This window comes from Mirounga angustirostris, unplaced genomic scaffold, assembly GCF_029215605.1.
Source record: "Mirounga angustirostris isolate CCGP_5_RB_7025 unplaced genomic scaffold, mMirAng1.0.hap1 SCAF_5, whole genome shotgun sequence".
Lineage (NCBI taxonomy): Eukaryota > Metazoa > Chordata > Mammalia > Carnivora > Phocidae > Mirounga > Mirounga angustirostris.
Genome location: NW_026991713.1, coordinates 9,189,646 through 9,208,926, shown reverse-complemented (window position 1 = coordinate 9,208,926; position 19,281 = coordinate 9,189,646). Strand labels below are relative to the sequence as shown.

The following is a 19,281-nucleotide window of genomic DNA, read 5'->3' as shown; positions in this document are numbered from 1 at the left end:
AGGAATTTGTGGGCAGGAGGTTGCTGGGAGCAGGAGAATGGAGGAAGTCGTCCAGGAGGAGGGGGAAGGGGGATTGGAGTTTGAGGAGTGGAAGATGGGGCGGGGCAGGCATATCTCAGGGCTAAGCACCAGCCCTGGCCCCAGAGGATATTGAGGGGATGAGACATGGCCCCAGCCCTGCCCAGCGGCGATGTCACACCTGGGACCCAGCCTGAGCCCAGCTGTCAGGGGTGGTGGGCCAAGGGGACCGCCTTCCCCATCAAACATTCCACTGGGGAATTGGCCCCCCAGCTCCTTCCTCCTCCCCCACACCTGGACAGAATCCGTCCTCTTCCAGCCCCACCCCACCTGGCCCTGGCCCCATCACCTCTGGGACTGGCCTCCCACTGCCCTACTCCATGGCCACTCGTTCACCCGATGCACAGTTCCTCGTTAGGACCGCACAGATGAGGACCAAAGCTGCGGCCCTGCCCCGGGAGAGATAGACAGCAAACAAGGAAATAGTGAGTATACCATATGACAGCAAGCAGCAGTAAGCGACGGGCGGAAAACGAAAGAAATCAGGGGAGGGGTCCTTGTGCCACCTTCTCTGGGCCCTCAGCTAAGTCCACAATCCAGGCCCCTCCCGGGATGGCTGCCCCACTTCAGGAGGGCCCGGTCGGGCCTGCCATGAGCCTCATACCGCGCCCACCCGGCAGCCTGGGTGAGAAGAAAGCCACGCTCAGTGTGGCCGCAGGGGAAGGGAGCCTCAGGGAGGGCAAGGGTTATGCAGCTTGGAGGGGTGTTCCTGGGGCGTGTGCCCAGGTCTCTGTCCCCATTTGGGCGTCACATTACACGGTGTGGCTTTGGAGGCTCAGCGTCTCCTCCTGCAGGATGGGCTCAAGGTTATGGGAGAGAACACTGCAGGGATCAGCGGGGCCCAGAATCCCCTGGGGCAGCTGGAACGAGGCGGCTGTCATCCCAGCTCCAGCCCCGGAGACCCAAATCTCACAGGTGTTTGCAAACCCAAAGGTAGGAGGCCTGGCCCGTGCCCACCTCCCTGTGAGCCAGGGGTCCAGGTAACAGTTCCTCTGTGGCCTCAGGGTCTGCCATGTGACCCTCGGTGCCTCCTCCTGCCCCCGGGGCCGGGGCCTAGTGCCTGGAGGACTGGAGGTGGAGGGGACAGACAAGGCTGGCTTCATGGCTCGCAGAAACTCCCTGCTCTGAGCTGGGTGCTGGAGGGAACGGGGCAGGAAAGCAGGAGATCTGGGGCGCCTGGGTGGCTCAGTCGGTTAAGTGTCTGCCTTTGGCTCAGGTCATGATCTCCGGGTCCTGGGATGGAGCCCCGCATCGGGTTCCCTGCTCGGCGGGGAGTCTGCTTCTCCCTCTCCCTCTGCCCCTCCCCACAGCTCGTGCTCTCTCTCTCAAATAAATAAATAAAATCTTTAAAAAAAAAAAGAGAGAGAGAGAGAGAAAGGAAGAAAGAAAGCAGGCAATATGAAGATCAGGGCTGGCTCCATACGCACCAGCGCCAGGTCCTCCGAACCTCTCTGTGCCTCAGTTTCCACACCTATGAAGTGGAGATGGTCCCTCCCGAGGTGTTAGGAGGAACAGATCGTGGTGGGGAACCTGTCCTCCATGGGTATGAGTGTTTTTTAAGTTGGTGATGATCTCGGTGGCAGAGGAGAAGTGGTCCCTGGAAATGGGGTGTGGGGAGTTGGGGCCATGTCACATCCTCCCTTAAGCTCCAGAGAAGCCATTTCCTGTGAGCTGCCAAGAATGTGATCAGGAAGCAGCTCTGGGGGCGGGGGTGGGGGGGTGGGGGGGTGGGGATAGCTGGAAGGGGATTCTAGGCTCAGCTCCATCTCTTCCCTGCTGTGTGGCGTGGGGAGGCCACTCCCCATCTCTGGGCCTCTGCTTCCTCTTTGGGGTCTGGTTGTGAAGATAGCTCAGGGCCCCGGGGCCCCCTAGGGGCTAGCCTGAGGACCCAGTTGCTTTGAACCACCCACCCCCCTGGGGTGAATGACATAATCTGCTTAGGCAGCCCTGGCACCCACCCAGGCTCCTTCCTGTGCAGAGATGACCAACGAGATAAAGCGAGGCCAGCATGTGGGGACAAGGCTTCCAGGAGACAGCGAGCAGCGTGCGTGTCCTGGCCAACAGGAAGGAGGGGAGGAGATGGGGAGGGCAAAACTGGGCACGCAGGTTGATGTGGCCGCCCACTGGGGACAGACCATCTGTGAACAGCAGTGGTGGCAGCTCCAGGGTGGTCTTGGGGGGTCTTGGTAACCCCCCAGTCCCCATCAGCCCCAAGTAGACCTGCTTGCTACAGAGGGCAGTTTAAGATACATCCCTTCCTGGGGCGCCTGGCTGGCTCAGTCGGTAGAACATGGACTCTTGATCTCGGGGTCATGAGTTCAAGCCCCACGTGGTACGTAGAGCTTACTTAAAAGAAAAAGACATCCCTTCCTTAAGATCACCCCACCCTGCACAAGCCCTTCCTGTGTAGAAATTTGGTCCCACAGTCCCCTGGGGGTGGACTGCACGCCCCACTTTCTGGCAATTTCTCCAATAGGAAAGCCAGAAATGGGCTGGTGGGAGGAGGGGGAGAGCCCAGTGAGGGGGGGGAGCTGGGGAGTTGGGGAGCACTCTGCTCTGGGCTGGCAGGCTCCCACTACCCTGGGTTCTGTGGGCTTGTGGAGCCTGCCCACACCTTGCCCCACGAAGGTGACCCCAGTGGGTGACCCCAGCTGGGGACAGGTGGGCAGCAGGGGTTTGGTGGCACTGGCAGAGATGTGGCAGCAGATGCCCTGTGCCATCCCCGCAGTTAGCCTCTCGGTCTCGGCTGGTGGCCACCACTGACTCATCTGTATCAGATTGTCCCAGAGCAGAAAGGACCAACACCTCTGGGCCAACCTGTGTTCCATTCTCCACGCTCATTCCCTCTGTGTCCTCTCCCCATTCCGTGCAAGTAGGTATCCCTGTTTGGGGGGAAACCGAGTCCCAGAGAAGCGATGTTCCTTGCCCAGACCACCAGTGGAAGCAAGACTTGAACCTGGTCTGACAGGCTCCATGATCCTAAGATTTCAGAAACAAGATTTCATGACTTGAAGTGTATCAGGTAACTATTGCTGAGTAACAAACAACCCCCAAACCCAGTGCCTCAAAGCAACTACCAGCATGGATTTGCTCACGATTCTGCAGTTTGGGCAGGGCTGGGCAGGGACCCCTCTTCTCTACTGCATGCATTGTCCTATGGGGCGCCCAACCAGCCTCCCTCATGGGTCTGGGGCTGCAGCAGGGCTGGCTGGGCAGCCAGGGGTGGGCAGGGCCTCTCTCCTCCCTTCATGGTTTCTAGGGCTTCTTCCACATGGCCTTTCTCTAGTGGGGTCCTCCTCTTTCTTATGTGGCTCTGGCTTTGAAGCTGGAGGAAATGGATACTGTAAAGCCTTTTAAGGCCTAGGCCTGAAATCTCTCAGTCACTTCCAAGTCATCCTGTTGGTCAACGCACTTCCCACACACAGGCTACCCAGACACCAGGGGAGGCAAGATGGTGGACTGTGTGGCCGAGTTACCGGGATGGGAGGAATTGTTGGCAGCCATTCTTCCACCCAAGGATCCTGCCCTTAGAGTGGGCCACTGCCTGCCGTCGGACTCCTGTGTGACAGGCGTGGGACAGTTGATGGTGACCCCCGGGGATGCAGAGGAGGGAGGGCCCAGGAAGCTCCAGGGCCTGGCTGCAGGGGGATGAGAAGGCGAGGCTGGCCCTGGCCAGGCCCAGGGGCCCAAAGGCCTCAGAGCCCTCTCTCTCTCTTCAGGTATCTGGGTCTTTTCCTCCCTGGCCCCAGCTGCCCTGCTCCCCAGCGCCCGAGGGTAAGGTGGTTGAGCCCCAGTGGGGAATGAGGCCGGGCCTGCTCCTCTTGTTGGTGACAACTCTCTACAGGCCCTGCCCAGGCTTTGCTGAGGTGTTGGGCGGGCGGTGAACAATGCCTGGCCCTTGCCCCCCGCCAGCCCTGCCCTGGGCCTTCCTGAAGCCGAGAAACTTCCTCCCAGCAGCCCTACCTCAGCCTGGCCTCACAGGTTCTGAAAAAACGTTGGCTCCAGATAGCAAGGTTCACTGGTTGTTGGGGAGGAAGCCATGCAAATCCTTCCCTCCACCCTCCGAAGTCCTCAGGAATGGGACAGTGTTCACCCAGCACGGACTCTGGAGTTCAGTTCTTGGCCTGCCCCTCATGAGGTGTGTGAGCTTGGGAAAGTTCCTTACCTCTCTGTGCCTCAGTTTGCTCACCTGAGAAATGGGGAAAGAGCAAGGCAGGCGTGACCACTCCGCGCGGGCCGTGCTCTAAGAGCTTTCCGTCCAGCCCCTCACACAAAACCCTCCTGACAACCCGGGGCCAGGGTGCACACGCCTCTCCTCTTTCACTCGAAGGGAAGGAGTTGAAGGCACAGAGAGGTCAAGGGCCTTTGCTGGGGTCACAGAGTTAATCATGCTCTACCCATCCCCCGGGGCCTGCTCCCCACCTCCTAATTCCTTTTCCTAATCGTTACGGTAAAATGTACATCACACGAACTCGACCTTGCGCAGTTCTGTGGCACGCTGTGCCTTCACGTGTCAGGCTCTCTTCGCCAGCATCCCTCTCCAGAGCTCTCCATCTTCCCCGACTGAAACTGTACCCTGAATTTTTTTTTAAGATTTTATTTATTTATTTATTTCAGGGAGAGAAAGAGAGAGAGAGAGCACAAGGGGAGGAGCAGAAGGAGAGGGAGGGAGAAGCAGACTCCTTGCTGAGCACGGAACCCAACGTGGGACTTGATCCCAGGACCCCGAGATCATGACTCGAGCTCAGATCAAGAGTCCGATACTCAACCGACGGAGCCACCCAGTGTCCCTGAAACTATTCCGTTTAAAGTAATTCCCCATTCCCTGGCAATCGCCGTTCTTCCTGTCTCTATGAACTTGACTCCTCTAGGTACCTCGTGTAAGTGGAGTCATACAGTATTTGTCCTTTTGTGACTGGCTCATTTCGCTTTGTATACGTCTTCAAGGTTCACCCATAGGGCAGCATGCGTCAGCATTTCCGTTCTTATGAAGGCTGAATAATATTCCGATGTATGCACAGACCGTTCATCCAGCAGTGGACCCTTGGGCTGCTTCCACCTTTTGGCTATTGTGAATAAAAATACTATGAACATGGGTGCATCAATATTTGTTCAAGTCCCTGCTTTCAGTTTTGGGGTCTATGTACCCAGAAGTGGAATTGCTGAATCACATGGTAAGTCCGTGTCTTATTTTTTGAGGAACTGCCATACTGTTTTCCCCAGCAGCTGCACTATTGTTACCTTCCCTCCGGCAAGGCACAGGGGATCCTGATTCTTTCTTGTACTCCAGGGAAACTCCAAGCCCCAGGGAGCATTGGCAGCCCTGGTGGGGGCCTTGCAGGGCTGGAGGTGGTCCGGCAGTTCCTGGGGGGCATGCAGGGCAGGGCAGTGGTGATGGGAATCCTGGTGGGCACTAAGACAGTCTGGCCCGCGCATCCCCTCCCATGGACTCTGAGCCCTGGCCTCCGTCCCTGGGCTCCGGCCTTCTCTACCCACCCTCTGCCAGGACAGGCCACCCTGGGGCAGAAGGGATGAAAGGGGCCAGTGTGGGTCATGTGTCTGCACTGACAGACTTAAGGCCATAGGAGAGTCAGACCCTTGGGCAGGAGGCTCCCTGCTCAGCTGGGCCCCTTCCTGACCTGTTGCATGGCCTCTACCATCCCCCACCCGATGATCCCCCTTCCCTGGCCTGAGTTACCTCGCCCCTGCCAGGAGTGACATGCCTTGTGGGGACAAGTTCAGAGAATTGGCTTTGTGACCTGGGAGAGGAGCCCATCTAACTTTGAGGAATTCCCAAGGCCACGCCCCTCACTGTACAAGTGACTCAGTGAGTCAAGGGGTGTGGACTGTTCTAGAACCCTGGCTCCTGACTCCCACCCCAACTCTCTCCACAGCCTGCCCATGCCACCAACATCCCCCCGAGAAGGTATAAAGCCAGCAGGCCCTACAAAGTCTAGACTCATTGAAGATCCTGATCCTAAGCTGAGGGTGGGTGCTCTGACCTCCAGAGAAGGTACCAGAAGCAGGGTGTCTCTTCTGCACAGGCCCCAGCCCTGGCAGGGCCTCTTCACATCATGGGGCCCAGACCTTTTCGGCCCCAGTCCCGGCCAGAGGCAGCGGTCAAACATCCTGAAGGGCGGCAATGCCCAGCCAAGGCAAGTGGTCTGGGCCTCAGGGCCTTGGGCCATGTGCACTGCCATGGTTGAAGGCCATGGTTATGGGCTCTTGTGCTAGCAGCTAGCTTCTTATGGCCCTGGGCAGGCCCCAGCCCCTCTCTGGTCCCTGTTTTCTCACTGTGCAATGGACTGGGCTGGAACTCCAGGGCTTTCAAAGACCCCTCCCAACTAGAAGATTCCAGAAGGAAGTCATGGTGGGGGCGGGGGGACGACTCTGAACAGCCAGTTTCTGAGCACTGACCACCTATGAGCCGCAGTAATAGTGGTAATAATGGCACTCACTATGTCCCAAGCACTGAACATGTCTGAACCTACTCCTGACATAATCCCACGCAGTAGATACACTTCTTCCTCCCCTGGTACAAAAGGACAAATTGAGGCATAGGGAGATGAAAATGGCCCAAAGCAGCGACGATAGCAGAACTCAAGCCTCGCTGTCTTCATCCGTGTTCTAATCCACGGTCTTAGCCCATGACACGGCTGAGCTTTCTTTACACCAGAATTTTTTGAGCACCTGAGCCTCTCCAAGCTGCGAGCGCAGCCCCTTGCAGGAAGCGAGCAACAGCTCCAGAAGCCTCACCGCAAAAGCCGGTTGCATAACCTGGAGGACGGCCCGTTGGGGGCCGCGAGAGGCCTCGGGTGTGTGTGCGAGTCAGGCCCCGGCGACGGGGGGACAGCGGGCCAAAGGGAGCGCGGCTGGCATGGAAAGGTCTGGAACGTCCATCCCAGGAGGAGTCGCTAAAGAGCCCGAGAGCAGTGGTGGAGCCACGGCAGGGCCATGGTGCCGATGAAGAAACTGGCTTGTTCTGACCGGTTTCCGGCCCACCGCCCGGATCTCTCGCAGCCACCGAAGCTGTCCCGGGATCCCTGCTGCCGCGGTGCCGCGAGGGCCCCCCCCACAGGCGTGAGGGCACTGGGTGCCGCAGGAGATGCCCTTGGGGCCCCTCCCAGGTCACGGGCGTGAGGCTCAGTCCGCCCCATCGGGGAAGTTCCGACAGCCTCAGGCCTTGACAGTAGCTCCCTTTCGTGGGTGAACTTCTCCCTTCCTCTAGTTCCGCCCATCAGCCCCGCTCCAGCGCACAGCCTGGACCCTGAGCAAGACTCCCAGCAGCACCCTGTTTCTCCGATTCCTGGCTGTCACAAGGACAAGAGAACCTGCTGACCCAAGGCATCTCCAAGACCCCTAGTGCAGGCAGGGACTTGGCTCAGCAGCCGTGAGGATGGAGCCCCGCTGAAGGGCCCCAGAAGCCAAGGCCGCTGGAGGATGGACAGGGTGGGACTCAGCATCGCTCCGCTCGTGCCTCAGCTCTGTTGATGGTGTTTCGAGGCCCCTTTGCCAAGGCAGGTGCTGGCCGGGTGAAGCAGGGTACTGGGAGGCAGGAGGGCGGTTCTGGGGGCGGGGAGCATGCTTTGCCCTGCCCTCCCTGGGGTGGCCCTGTGGAATGTTCTCCTGTGAGTTTGTGGGGAGTGCCCAGCAGAGCTTGTGGGTGTAGACGCCTGTTCTTTTTTTTTTTTTTTTTAAGATTTTATTTATTTATTTGAGAGAGAATGAGATAGAGAGCATGAGAGGGGGGAGGGTCAGAGGGAGAAGCAGACTCCCCGCCGAGCAGGGAGCCCGATGCGGGACTCGATCCCGGGACTCCAGGATCACGACCTGAGCCGAAGGCAGTCGCTTAACCGACTGAGCCACCCAGGCGCCCTAGACGCGTGTTCTGTGTGTGTGCACAGGGAGTGTGTCTGTGGGTCTGTGTGCACCAGGCTCCGGGGTGCATGTGCGCGAGACACAAGGGGAGGGAGTGTCCCAGCGGGTGCTCTCACCAGCAGATGGGGGCCTGCTCCATGCATGCGTCGGTGTGGGCACCCACCTGCGGGTGTGGGCGTGTCTACTTCTCCCCCTGGTGTGACCTCTGGTTGCGACCCAGCCCCCGAGCCTCACTCCTGCAGGTCCCCCTCCTGGGCTGGCCGTGGGCTGCAGTGGGTGTCACTGCCAAGCCCTCCCTCAGCACCTGTGGTGCCCTTGGAGCTTGTGGGGGTTTCTTAGGCTGAATTACTCCCTCCACGCACCCTGCGCCCCCACTTTCTAGCTATGACTAGTTCCTTACCCATCCATCCTCAGCCTGGATGCCCTTTCCCCTCTCTTGCTGTGTTTCCAAATCTGCCCCAGCCTCTGAGGCCCAGCTGATGCTGCCTCCACCCTCCCAGCCCCCTAGCTGGACCGTGTGGCCGCCTCCCTGCTGTCTTTCTGGCTCATCCACTGGTCGGGGTCCCCCTGGGGGCAGGGGAGAGAGTCTGATTCCTCTCTGCTCTGCCGCAGCCTGGAGCCCAGAGGCGGGCATACAGTAGGCTCCCAATCAGTGAGTGGCTATCACCCCACCCCACATGTGCTCGCCTTCCTCTCTCTGTGGGGTTGGCTGCCGTGAGGGAGAAGACGCAGAGGGAATCTGGCGCCTGCTGGCCAGAGCACTGGGCTCTGGGGTCCAGGTCCCGGCTCTGCCTCTCAGCCATCGGGTGGGCTCTGTTCCTCACATGGGGATCCAGCACGTGGGGCTGGTGGGGGCTGCCCGGGGAAGGAGGAGGGCTTGCAGACAGCAGGCTCCCGAGTTTCAAGGAGTGGCTGCCAGGGCCCACCTAAGTGTGCAGCTCATGGTACCAAGAGCGATTGGCGTCCTGGGTCACATCCATTTGCATCCACGCAGCGGTCCCAGCCCTAACAGGAGGACTGTTTCAGTCTCAAGGTCTCCCCTGCCTGGAAGGCCAGTGCTGTCCTCTCTGGGTTTCCGCCATCCCTTGCCCCCCCACAGTAGACACTGCGCATGAGGGCCAGGGAAGGAGGTGGTCTGAAGCTTATGCGACAGTATTTATTGAGCACCTACTATGTGCTAGGCTGTGCTAGGTGCTGGGGTGACAGCAGTGGGGGCAGGACAGACAAATCCCTGTCCTGGTAGGTGTTATGTTCTGGGGAGCAGGGGTGGGGGGAGACAAGCAAAAGAACAAGAAACATAGGAAGTTAACTTGTAGGCTAGGTGGTCAGAAGTGTTACGGAGAGGGGCGTCTGGGTGGCTCAGTTGGTTAAGCGGCTGCCTTCAGCTCAGGTCATGATCCCGGGGTCCTGGGATCGAGCCCCGCATCAGGCTCCCTGCTTGGCGGGAAGCCTGCTTCTCCCTCTCCCACTCCCCCTGCTTGTGTTCTTTCTCTGTCTCTCTCTCTCTGCCAGTTAAATAAATAAATAAAATCTTTAAAAAAAAAAAAGTGTTATGGAGAAAGGAGAGTAGACAAAGGGATCGGGAGCCGTACCCTAAAGGGTGCTGGGGGAGGCCCTGCATTTGCACTGACACTGGAAAAAGGAGGAGCCCCATGGGTACCTGGGGGGAAGAGAGGTCTGGATGGAAGAAACAGCCACCACATAGCAGGTTGATGAGCACAGGGACAGTGTGGAGGAGGGGGGCCAGGGAGGCACCAACCTAGACCAGGCGGGGACTTGTGACACCTCCCCCCCCATAGCACTCTGACCTCACTTTGGCTGAGTGGGAGCCACAGCGCGATTTGAGCGGAGGTGGGAGGTGATCTGACTTGTGCCTTCCAGAGTCACACTGACCGTTCGCTTCTGTGGGAAGGGAGCAGAAGCAGGAACAGGGAAGCTACTGCAAGGACAGAGGCGGAGCCGTGGAGGGCTGACCGGAGTCCCCACTGAGGGAGGAACACCAAGGAATTGTGCGGGAGAACTTGGCAGTCCTTCACCCGGGGCCTGAACCCTTTGAGAATCCAATAACAAGCAGAGACCCTCTCCCAGAGAACCATGCATGTGCATGCACACGCACATACACACTCACACACACGTTCACACAAGCAAGTGCATGATCACATCCAAGCGTACGCAGACTAACACCCATGTTTATACGTGTGATGCGCACTCCCACATGCTCACGCGTTCACATGCCATGTGACAGGGAATTTCAGGAGATTCCTGGCCCCTGTCTAATCCATCCCCTCTACTTAACACATGTGGAAACTGAGGCTTGTAGAGAGAAGACTTGTCCAAGGTCATCCAGGCAACTGGACCTGGCCCAGACAAACCTTGAGCCATCAAGGACCCCTGCCTTAGAGCCCTCTGTCTCCCAGCACTGAGCGAGGCGTCAGGGCAAACCCCATCTCATTCTTGTGTTGAAGAGGCCCGGCCGGGAGGCTGGGATCCTGAGCACTTCCTGCCTGGTATCCTGGCCTCCCTTCGGGGCCTTTCTGGAAGCACTTGGGCACCGGATGAGATGGGGTTTGCCCTGGACGCTGGGATGGGTGGAATGAGTACTTAGAGATGGGCAGACGGGCTGGGAAGGGCACTGCAGGCAGAGACCAGGGACAGCAAAGGCCCTGACGGGGGTACTCTCCCAATGGGGCGTGAGCAAGCCCTCTGGGACCCAGAAGTCGCAGTGGCCTCTGGGGGGAGGGCACACTGGGTTGGGTCTTAAAGGATGAGTAGAAGATTTGCCAGAAAGGCTTTCTGGGCAGAAAGACTAAGATACGCCAAGGGTCAGGGCTGAGAAAGGTTGGAGAAATGGCAAGCATTTCTGAGGGCTGCCTGCGGTGTGCTTCTGGGAGGGGCTCATTCATGGAGGAGTGGAGGGAGTGCAGGTGGGGGAGGGCAGGGCAGGCTGCCGGTCTGGTGACTTCATCCAGCAGGGCAGAAAGAAGGAAGCGAACCTGACGTTTATTGAATAGCCCTGCTGGCAACCCACATGCGGTCAGGCAGCCAGCCTCGAGCCCATCCTGCAGATGAAGACACCGAAGGCTAGGAGCCAGCTCACGCCGCGCTCCCTGCCTGCCAGGAGCCTTGGCAGGGCTGGAGCTTGGCCCTCGGCAGGGGTCAGGGACTCCTCACCTCGGGGACCCAGGGCCAGGAGGGAGATGACCCAGGGCGGGAGGAATGTGGCTCCCGCGGGCCAGGCGGCAGCTGCGGGAAGGGGCAACAGACCTAGCAATTGTTCACAGAGCCAAATGGGCCCCAGGTGAAAGAGGACTGCCGAGCTATAAGGTGACACCGCCTTGGGCTGGCTAATCTTGTATCTGGGCTTCTTTCAGCTTTCAGGCTTGCACAGCTTCCTTGTCAGGCCCTAGAGGAGGGGCCGGGGAAGGAGGGCCACCTACCAAGCCCCCCACCCTGCCCCCAACTCTCCCCTACATCCTCTTTGGTGGCTTAGAGCTAGGACAAGAAGTGAGTGAGGAGGGAGAAGTTGGAAAGGTCCAGATTCCAGCGTGATGTTGGGCAGTGATTACTCCCATTTTACAGATGAGGAAACTGAGGCTTAGGGCCTCGAAGTGACTGGGACACACAGGGGAGCTGGATTCATCAGTCACGCCAGTGTTCAGCTTCTCTACCTGCTGAGCACCTGCTGTGTGCCAGACCTTTCTAAATGCTGGAGAAGAAATGTAGGCTTATCTTCCCTCCTGGCCAGCTCTCGCAGAGGTGGGCTCCCGCGGTTGGGAGGGTAGAGAGGTGGGGCCTGGTGGGCTGGCTCTGCATGTGACTGAGCAAGTCACTAGTCATCTCTGAGGGGCTGGAGGGCAGGCTGGCCACACACAGCCCCCACCACTCGTCGAGACTGCCAGAGTACACTGGGCAGGCGGAGGCTGACTTGGGTATGGCCCCACCAAGGCTGACTCCCTTGCGGCCTCACAAGAAGCTTGGAATCCAGAAAGGTCAGGAGAACAAAGACCGGAGTGGTGGGGGGAGGATGGAGCCCAGTGAGCAGGCCCCCGGAGTCTGACCCAGCTAGCTCCAGGCAGGGCAGGGCAATCCCACACTTGTTCCTCTATCCAGCTGCCCTGGCGGGTGCCTTACCCCTACATGGACTTAGGGGCACCCACATGTGGGTGCGGGTGCTCTCGTGAGGGATCCAGGGTATAGCCTCCTGAAGCAGGGCCTTGGGAACACAGCTTTCCTCAAGTGGCCATTTTCAGACAGGTCAAGATGAACAATCACTGCTTTTTTAAATGACAGGTAATATGCACACAAATGGCATTAATCATTTTTTTTCCCTGGCAAATACTTATTGGGTGTCTCCCCCAGACCCAGCTAAGGGTGCTCAGGAGACAGTGTCCCCGCGGTCACTGTGCCAGTTGGACAATCTGGCTGGCACGTCCTGAGGGGGGCGCCTTATGTACGGGGACCCATTTCACCCTCTGAGGCGCTTGAGGAGGGAAGCTTCCTTATCCCCATTTCACAGATGAGGAAACTAAGAGCTAAGCCACTCACATGAAGACCCAGACCCAAGTCAGATCTCTCTGGTTCCTGAACCCGCTTATCCCCGAACAGTGGGACCCTCCCCACGGATCCTTACTTTTCAGTCCATACCACGGGCAGGGCCTGGAGGCTCAAGGACAGGAGAAAACATCGGTTTCACACCTTATTTTATTTTATTTTATTTATTATTTATTTATTTATTTTAAGATTTTATTTATTTATTTGACAGAGAGAGAGACACAGCGAGAAGAGGGAACACAAGCAGGGGGAGTGGGAGAGGGAGAAGCGGGCCTTCCGAGGAGCAGGGAGCCCAATGCGGGGCTCAATCCCAGGACCCTGGGATCATGACCTGAGCTGAAGGCAGACGCTTAACGACTGAGCCACCCAGGCGCCCCTCACACCTTATTTAAAAAACCAAAAGGGAGACAAGCTATAAATGTAATGGATTGGTTTTTAGGTCACAACAAAATGGCTTCACATCAAATGAACTGCATCCAAAAAAAAAAAAAAAAAGATGTCATGAAGGAAATTGGGTGGCTGGGGCTGGGGCTGGGAGCTTCCTTTCCACTGGACATCTTCCAATAATTTTCAAATTTGTGCTGTGTGTAGCTATTATCTGTTCACCCAAATCAATTAAAAAATTTCAAGGGATGAAAAAGGCATATTTGTGGCTCAGGCCTTGATCTGGACCTTCTTGGCTCATAGCCTTGGGAGCCGGAGCTTGTCACGGGGAGAAAGAGCACACACTTGGTGAGAGATGACTGCCATTGGCTGCTCCCTGTGAGCACCCCAGCATGGAGAATGAATGAGAGAGTCCCGCAAACCCGGGTTTGAGTCCAGGCTCCAGGGCCCCCCAGTCTTGTTACCTTGGGCACCCTTTGATGGGAGCTGTGAACATGGAGGGATACAATATTTTGTTCCCAGCTTGGTGCTAATGGGCCAGCTTTGAGGTTTCCAAGACGCCCAGAGCAAGCCAGACCTGAAACAGTGCCTTTCTCATGGGCCAAAGGATGCCCAAGTTGCTGCAGGAGAGGCCAGGGGAGGAAGAGCAGATTCTCCTGGGGAAGTCAGGGGCAAGGAAAGTGTCTCTGTCTCTGAGATGGCCCTTTCCAGGTGACAAGAGTACCCAGGCAGAGGCACGGGGAGAGGCGGGAGAGACGGAGGTGAGCCTGTGTGAGGGTTCCACTGGGAACCTTTCCCACAATGGAAAGAGAATGGCAGAGAGTCAGCTGGAGGAGCAGGTAGGGAAGAGGATGCTGACCTTTTGGGGTAGAATAGATGGGATTTGCAGGGAATGACAGGATACCTGAAGCAAGTGAGTCATGAGGATGTTACAAAGGGAACAGGGATGTGCTTAGAGTGATGCCAGCTGGGAATGATTTTTACATTTTCAAAGATTAGGGAAAAAAAAAAAAAGAAAGAAGAATAAGGTTTCACACACAAGAAAATTACATAAAATTTACACTTTAGTGTCCATAAATAAAGTTTTATTGGAACACAGCCATGCTCATTCCTTCACATGTTGTCTATGGCTGATTTTATACTACAGTGGCAGAATTGAGTAGTTGAGACAGAAACCCTACAGGCAGCAAAGCCTAAAATATTGACTAGCTGGCCCTTACACAAAATAGTTTGCCTACTCTTGGCTTAGAGGGAGTCTCCACAGAGAGGAGGGGTGGGAGTGAGGCTGGAGAAGAGACGGAGCCAGGTCGCCAGGGCCTCCTGCCCTGCCCAGGCACTGAGCTTAAGCTGAGGGCGAGTGGGAGCCATTGAGGAGTCAGGGGGGAGAGTGACCAGCTCAGATGACGGCTGGAGAAGGGTCACTGACTGCTTGGCAAAGATAGATGAAGGTGGGCAGGGGGCACATGGAGCAGGAAGTCCAGCCAGAGACAGCTCCAAAGGCCTAGCAAAGGCCAGTGGGATCCCCCCTTGAGGACATTTGCTGGGACCTAGCCTTGAGGCGTCTCGCAGCCCTCCCCACGCACCTTCGCCTATAGTTCAGAGCCGTGCTCACTGTATACCCAGGGTGCCCCGCATACGGGGCGGAAGTGACTGCTTCACCCGGGAGTCCCTGAGCGGAAGGAACTGCCAGAGGGTGGGAAGCACGTGGACGCCACCTCGGAGCCCCAAGCAAGATCATGAGAAGCCAGGGTATGAAGTGGTGGGCGCTCGGAGAACCACTGGTGGCCCAATGGCAGGAGAGGAGGCTCAAGAGGTAGGCAGGGCGCGACCTTGGGGCCTTGAGTTTCGCTGAAGGGCGTGGGGGAGGGGAGGCTTATGCCCAGGAGCCCCAGGACAGGAGTCAGGGACAGGGCTGGGGGAGAGAGAGCGCGGTAGGGCCTGGGGAGGGAGCGCACAATGGCTCTGGCACCTACGTATATGTACACGTACAGGAGGGTGTCGGAAGACTACAGGCAGACAAAGGCCCGTGGACCCCGGGGCGGTATACACTGGCCACGCACGCACGCAGACACACAGACCTGCGTAGACTCGGTCAAAGGCCTAGCGGGATGCACGCACCGCAACAGAAGACCAGGCCTCTGCACACGGTCCTCGATGGGTGTACATATAAGCCCAGCTGCCCAGAGTCCCGCACACACACGAGCCCTAGAGGCCCCTCCACACGGTCACAGAGACGTGCACACAATCACGGTCCAGGTACACGCAGGCACAGCCGCCGGATCCACGCACACACCATAACGCAGATGTGCACGCCCAGGCTCTCCCGGGAACTGCAGGTCACACAGTCCCATGCACACTGCAAAACACAGACGCACACAGAACGGGACGCGCAGACCCATGCACACACCAGGCAGACACACACTCTCTGGCCCGCCCCGCCTCCCATCGCACACACAGCCGCCCAGGACGCACCGGGCCGTGGGCCGGCGCACGCACGGTCACAGGCAGGGGCGCGCACACACACACATCTGATCGCACACGCGGGAGGCGCGGAGCGGCGGCGGCCCGAGACTGCGGCCCGAGGCGCCCCCCGGCCCAGCGCGGCGCGGCGCGGCGAGCGGAGCGCGGCGGGCGGCGGAGGGGAGGGGGCTCCGGTGGGGGCGGGGCGGGGGCCGGAGCCGCCGAGCCGCGCGGGAGCGGGCACCTCTGCGCGCCGCGCTCGGGCCTCGCCTCCGCACCCCCACCCCCGCGCGCCTCCCGGGGGGGCCCTCCCCCGCGCCCGTCCGCTCGCCGGCCCCCAGCCGCGGCCCCGGGGTGCAGCCAGGCGGCCGCGCCGGGCCCGCGGGACGGGCTGGAGGTGGAGGTGGGGGCGGGGGGCGGGGATCGGGGCCGGGCCGCGCCGCCCGCGATGCCGGGCGCCCACCGCAGCCGCTGCCGGAGCCCGGGATGGGGCGAGAGGCTGCGGCGGACGCCAGCATCTCCCCGCCGGGGGCCCCGGGGGCCGCGGAGCCGCCGCCGCCGCTGCTGCCGCCGCTGCTGAGACCCAGCGGGCGATGGGTGAGTTGACCCTGGCGTCCCGGGGGCCCGCGCCGCAGCCCCGCCATCCCCGCACCCCCGGCCCTCCGCCTCCGTCTCCGCGCCGCCTCCTCCGCGCTCGCGGCGCCCCCCGTCACGGCTCCCACGGCCCCCTCCCGGAGCGTGACCCTAGGGGCGGGGGCGGGAGCACGGGGCCGGGGGGAGGGTGCTGGGGGGGGCCGAGGTGGGGGGGATGCCTGGGAGGCTACTCAGCTCCGGCGCCCCCTCCCCCAACCCGGCTGCTCCGCGGAGCTTTACCCGGCCCCGGAGGGCAAAGCCTCATCCCTCCGATCCCCTCCCCCGGCCTGGGCGGGGGGCGTCCCCGAGGCGCGGGGCTCGAGCGGCGCTTTGTGCGCCGTGCCACCCCCCCCCAAACCTCCGGCGCGGCGCGGGGCTGGGAGTGGGAGGCCTCAGCGCCCGCCTTCCCCACCCCCCGACCCGGGGCTGCGGCGGCGGAGGCCCAGGCGCGGTCCGGGAGCAGGGCGGGTGCGGGGGCTGGGACTGTGGCTGCTCGCGGCGACCAGGCAGAGGGGAGTGGGAAGAGCACCCCCGGTTCTTTGCGGGGGGCTCCCGCTCTTTTCACTGCACTGCCCAGGGCGGGGGAGGGAACCTGGCTGGGGGAGGGCGCTATAAATATCTGCAAATAGTGAGTTCTGGAACCGGGGGTGGGGAGGGGAGCGCGCTTGGGTGTAAGTGGGAATGGTGGAGCCTGAGCTGGGGTGCCGTCAGAAGCAGAGATGGGTCTCAGCCAGCCCTGGTGGCCTGAGGTCAGGTGACTCTCCCAGCTCTGGAAGACTCCCTAGAAGGGGTGTGCGCAGGAATACTACCCCAGAGACCCCTCCATGGTCCCCCAGAACCAGCACTGCCCCCATCCCGATGGTACTCCTCCTCACTCCTGGGACACCAGTCCAGATCTGCCCCGATGGGGAGCTGTGGGCGCTGGCGCCTCACCTCCCGGGGCAGTTACTAAAGATCCAGGCAGGGGGCCTCCGAGGGCTAGGGAGATAGGCACAGGGTCCTCTGAAAGTTTGAAAGAGGTGCCACCACAGCCCAAGGAGGAGAGAGAACTTGCTGGAAGAGTTGGCTTGCTCAGGAGAGGAGGGAAGGGCACTCTAGGTAGAGGGAATGGCAGGAGCAGAAGCTCCGAGATGGGAGTGCCTGGTACCAGTGGAGAGCTGGAGGGGGTGCTGGTCAAGCAGGGCAGGGTGAAGAGAGGAGTGCCCAGGCTGACGGGAAGGAGGACCAGGTGGAGGTGAGGTGGCAGGCCCTACCAAGCTGGCACTAGCTTCTGAGGACAGTGAGGAGCAGATGGGGCTGGGAGTGCTGCCATCTGGCTCGGAACCCCCTCCTGAGTCTGCCCAGGGCCCCTGTTGCGGTCAGGGCTGCCTGACCCACATATGGGATCCCTCTTACTGTGGTGGCTGGGCCGCCGCAAGCAAGTCCGCTTTCTGAGGCTCAGTTTCCACATCTGTCAAATGGGGAGAGTCCGCCACAGGGTTGTGGAGAGGTCTGAATGAGACGATGAGTTTAGGGTGCCCAGCACCTGAGAAGTAGTCGGGAAATCCCTGTCTGCTGTGTCAGGATCATTACCTGGAAAACAGGGACACTGATGTCAGCTGGTGGGCCAGGCTCACTTTACTGGCTCACCTCATACCGGTGGTGATAAGGATCATGTGAGGGCTGGATGTGACCCCGGGGAGAGCCAAGGGCGGGGGGAATTGCATGTCCACGTCCTCACGTTATTCTGGGAGAAGAGAAGAGCAGGGGGCAGTGGCCGGAGCCGGGTGGTCTGCATAGACAGCCTGTTCTTGCCCCCACAGGCACCTTAGCCATGACATTGAGCAGACCCTGCTGTGTTCCCCAAGGCCAAAGCCTCTTTGTTCTCCACGCTGCAGCCCTCCTGCTAGCCAGCTCTAGCCCTGCACATGGGGACCAGGGCTCCCTTCCAGAAGGTTCTCCAGACATTGAGACCAACAAACACAATGACCTCCTGTGAGGGGCACTGTCGTGGGCAGCCAGGTGGAGAGGACACAGACTTTGCCCCCAGGAGAATGGAATCTAGTTGGGCAGCAAATAGTCCTGGGCATCCGTGGTCTTGCCTAGCCCTGTGCTGGCTGCTTAGGGGCAGGGGGAGGGTGGCAATAATTGCACCGTGGGACAGTCAAGTGCAGAAGTTAAAAGCAAGGATTCCGATCCAGTGGCCCACGTTTGAATCTCAACTCTGCCACTTCTTCCCGTGCAGCTGTGGACTAGTGTGACTCTGCCTCTCTGGGCCTCAGTTTCCTTGCCTCTAAAATGGGAATGATGCACACTAGTGCTATTTGAACAGCTTGGTTCCATTTCTAGTGAGCATTCACGCCCCCGCTTTCAGAATGAGTCTCTTGGTTCATCCCCTGCCTCCTTGGAGACGATGCAGCCTCCTCCTCTAGATAAGGTGTCTACGTCGCTGTTGTGAGTCCCTATAGGCAGAGGCCTTTCTGTGTCCATTGCTGGGGCAGGGGCAATGGTATGCTGGCAGCAGTCTCTCTGGGAGAAAAAAGGTCCCGGTGAACAGTGTTGGCAGGTTTCTGTGGTGTAAATCTTCCAGCAAGGCCCATTTGAAGCTATATCAACAGCTCATCCATGTCACAGTGGGAGCTGGTACAAGCCTACTTCGGCACCCAGGCATTTAGTAGGTGTTTAATAAATGGCAGCTGAATGAGAAGAGAAGGCTCCAGAGCCTGTTGGTCAGGTAGACTTGGGGAGCGGCGAGGCCGTGCTATAGCTGGGAGGAGCGGGGGACATTGGACAGGTTGAGGGCAGGACCAGATCACTCTGAATAAGTACCCACAGTGAGATGCAGGGCAGGGGGGGGAGGAGGGCTGGTGCCTCCCTTCCTGGGAGCCTCCACACCTCGGACCCTGCCTCACTCCAGCTCTAGCTCCCCTTGACCGTGGCCTGGTTTGGGCTGTCTGCACAGAATGACCCAGCTGGATCCCAAGCTTCCGCCTGACAGAGCTCTGAGATATGGTCCACATAGGCCTCAAATGTCAAATTCTATTCCCTTGCTTATGCTCTTCCCTCCGCCTGAATGTCTGTTCCACCCACCTCTCCCCATGTCCCCTGAAACTCTCAACCCCGAATTGCACAGACCCTTCTCCCCTTCTGCCATCACCCGCAGCCTTACAGCTTCTTGGGCACACTGCCTGCCCATCAAAATATCAATACCTGACATTTGTTGCGTCTCCAGAGCAACCCATGACAGCGGTACCATGATCATCCCCTTTGCAGATGGGGAAATGGAGGCACAGTGTCTTGTTACTGATGACCCATCCT

The 19,281-nt window shown here is 59.3% G+C and overlaps 1 protein-coding gene and 1 long non-coding RNA gene across 2 annotated transcripts in view; both read left to right on the top strand.

The window, feature by feature from the left end:
* The first annotated feature begins 95 nt into the window (after positions 1–95).
* On the top strand, positions 96–5,171 carry LOC135364382 (uncharacterized). The gene is made up of 3 exons (XR_010411311.1): positions 96–503; positions 2,955–3,100; positions 4,696–5,171. It is a non-coding gene; the product is annotated as an uncharacterized LOC135364382 (long non-coding RNA).
* Positions 5,172–15,601: 10,430 nt separating this feature from the next.
* MGAT3 (beta-1,4-mannosyl-glycoprotein 4-beta-N-acetylglucosaminyltransferase) overlaps positions 15,602–19,281 on the top strand; it is a 31,966-nt gene continuing 28,286 nt past the window's right edge. The window contains exon 1 of the mRNA XM_045872495.3: positions 15,602–15,948. The gene's annotated coding sequence lies outside the window, so the exon portion shown is untranslated. The remainder of the gene's footprint in view (positions 15,949–19,281) is intronic.